This window comes from Panthera pardus, unplaced genomic scaffold (genome assembly GCF_024362965.1).
Source record: "Panthera pardus isolate Hobbes unplaced genomic scaffold, ASM2436296v1 HiC_scaffold_11, whole genome shotgun sequence".
In the NCBI taxonomy this organism is placed as follows: Eukaryota; Metazoa; Chordata; class Mammalia; order Carnivora; family Felidae; genus Panthera; species Panthera pardus.
In genome coordinates this window covers 103029380-103032141 of record NW_026526666.1, presented here as the reverse complement: position 1 = coordinate 103032141, position 2762 = coordinate 103029380, and the positions used below count along the sequence as shown (strand labels likewise).

General features: G+C 56.2%; 1 long non-coding RNA gene across 2 annotated transcripts in view; it reads right to left on the bottom strand.

Moving 5' to 3' along the window:
* Positions 1-851, bottom strand: part of LOC109274009 (uncharacterized) — a 12479-nt gene extending 11628 nt beyond the window's left edge. The window contains exons 1-2 of one of the 2 annotated variants that reach the window (XR_002083380.2): positions 607-851; positions 310-442 (exon numbers count right to left, since the gene is read on the bottom strand). This is a non-coding gene — a long non-coding RNA (uncharacterized LOC109274009). Of the gene's footprint in view, positions 1-309 lie in introns of both variants that reach the window. The other variant, XR_002083379.2, reaches the window with a different exon arrangement.
* Between the last annotated feature and the right edge of the window lie 1911 nt (positions 852-2762).

Here is a 2762-nt window from a genome sequence, read left to right as displayed (position 1 = left end):
GCCGGGGGAAGGAAACCAACCTCAGCTGACTTTTCTTAAGTAACAAGGGCCTGGGCTACCTGACAGCATCGACGGAGAAGCCAAGTGCTCCTGAACACACTGCCCTCACGTCTACCCCCGGCCCTTGCTCGAGACACATAGCTTCTGGGACGAAGGGGAGGGTGGAGCTGTGCTCACTGAGCACCTGCCGTGCAAAGACCCTGTGCCTTCTAGTCTCTAGTTTGCATTAATTTGCATGTGCATCAGTGATCTACGCTGCGTAACAAATTACCACCAATTTAGCAGGCTGGCAACAACACAAATGATTACCTTGCAGTTTCCAAAGGTCGAGAGCCAAGGTCCAGGTTAGCTGGGTCCCCTGCTCAGGGTCTCACCAGGCTGAAATCAAGGTGGCAGCCAGGGCTGGGAGCTCCTCGGATGCCATCTGAATCTGGCCCCCACACTTGAAGGGCACGGAGAGGGCGAAGAAAGAAGCATACCACCCCAGATTGGTGGGTGGCAGTTCCAATAAGCAAGGGGGCACCCCGAGACGAGCGGATCTCCCCACTCCCCCACCAAATCTCAAAGCTTTATACAGAGGCCTTAACTGGGTTCAATCACACATACCAGCCACAGGCTGTCAACACAAGCTATCTCAAGGCTGTATCTTTGGGGCAGCCTCTGGGAATGGGGGAGGCAAGCAGAATGCACTGTCCAAGGACGGGGGAGGGAGTGATGAGTGTCCATTGGCTGAGCAGCCTGAAGGTCAACTGGTGACCACATGCTCTTTATGACCTCACACAATAGCTCTCGCGTCATAGACTCAGGGTCCCTCTTCCCAATGCACTGGTTGTCGTACGAATTCAGCTCCTTGCAGTTGTAGGACTGAGACCCTCAACCCCTAGGGGTCACCTGCCCTTCCTTTCCATGTGATTTCCCACCCCCCTCCACAATATGGCAGCTTATTTTCTCAAGGTCAACAGAGGAGTATCTGCTGCTTCAAATCTCTCTGACTTTTTTCTTCTCTGACTTCTAGGTTTTTCAGTTGAAGCGCTCACCGATTAGGTCAGGCCCACCCAGAACCATCTCCCTTTTAATGAACTTAAAGGCCGCCAATTAGAGACTTCGGTCACATCTGCCGGGTCACTTCACCTTGCCGTCGCATGTAACCTATCCACGGAGTGACGTCTCATCATACTCTGAGTCCCGCCCACTTGAAGGGACGAGACCTTTCAGGGTGTACCCCTGGCAGCCATCTTAAACACCTGCCCGCTGCAGCTTCCGCGCCACCTTTTGCACGTACAATTTCCTGGCTTCAGCGGCACTGCAGCTCGGGTGGCCTGGGTTGAGCCTCCGCTCTGGCTCCCACTAGCTGTGCGACCTCGGGCAGGCCACCTCTCCCTCAGCTTCCTCATCTGGAAACTGGCTCAATGACACCACCTCCTTGGCAAGTTGCCCCCAAGGTTAAGTGACAGAGGCACGTGGCTGCTTCGCCTTTTGCTGAGCGAGCAGGGAGCGCTCGGCAGACACCTGCTCGGGTGCCTCGGCCTGGTTTCCGTACTCTTCCCCATTGCCATGCCGGAACCGAGACGCTTCGTCCCCCAGGGCGCCACCCTCCCTCCCCCCGCCCGCAGAAGCCTTCTCCATCCCAGGAGCAGACGGAGACGGGGCAATTAGCCTCCAGTAATAAAAGTACACGGGGCCGTCGGCTGGGCTGCCAGAGGAATTTATGAAGTGCACGGAAGCTTGCGCTGCTACAGGAGAGGCTATCAGGGGACCACTTCCGAGGTAAGAACAGAAAACACACCATCCATCACTGCCAGATCCTTCCCGTGGCAAGATATTAAAGCGTCGCTGTCCCTTTCCGCATTCCCCAAACCTCATCCAGTGAGCCCGCGTTGTTGTTGTTTTATATATATAATCAGACGAGAAAAGGCAATAAACCTGATTTTTCGTGGAAAAGCTCTGTGGTCAGAAATGCCGGCTTCTGGCAGGTCGCGTCTGCAGGGGGAGCTTCGCCAGGATGCCTGAGAGCTTGCGTTTTGTTCTTTCCTTTTTTTAAAACAAAGATCCATTATGCAAATCGATCATAAAATTTTTAAAGCATCTTGTCTTGTCTCAATTAATTACAGCCTTCGCGGGCTCAGCTCGAGCAGCAGAGAAGTCTTCCTGGTACCGGGCGCTGTCCTCGGAGGGAGAGCCGCCCGCCTTGTCCTGCCCGCGGGGCCCCTGTCCCTTCAGCCCTTGCCTGGCTGGCCGACCACACTTACGTACTCACCAGCCGGCTGGCCACCTCCCTTCACCACCGTCTCTCTGTCTGCCTGTCTCTCTCTCTCTCCTTGTCTCTCTCTCTCACACACACACACACCCCTGGCAGTAGCCACTGCCCCCTCCTCCAAGAGGGTCCTTCTCCAGCTGGAGTGAAACTAATGGTCTGTAATTTATTGCTCAGTCCCTACGCTGCTGGCGAAGGGAGAGCAGCCGCTGGCTTAGCTCCACCTGGAGAGGAGAAGGGCTGAGTTCTCCAGAAGCAGCATCAGTTACCGCCTCTGTCCTCAAGTCTGCTCCCCGTCCCCCCATCTCCAGAGGAGCATGTCCGGGCCCCTCCACAAATCCCTTCCCCGCCTGACAGCCATCCTGAGGCCGCTGGGCCACCACCAGCAGCCACGCCCGGGCCTGCCATCCCCAAGTTTTCTCTGACAACCAGCCTCCCTTCTCTGCACGTCCCCACCCACTCACCCCCTTGCATGCCCACCCTGCGTCCTGGCTTCTGCCCATCTCCG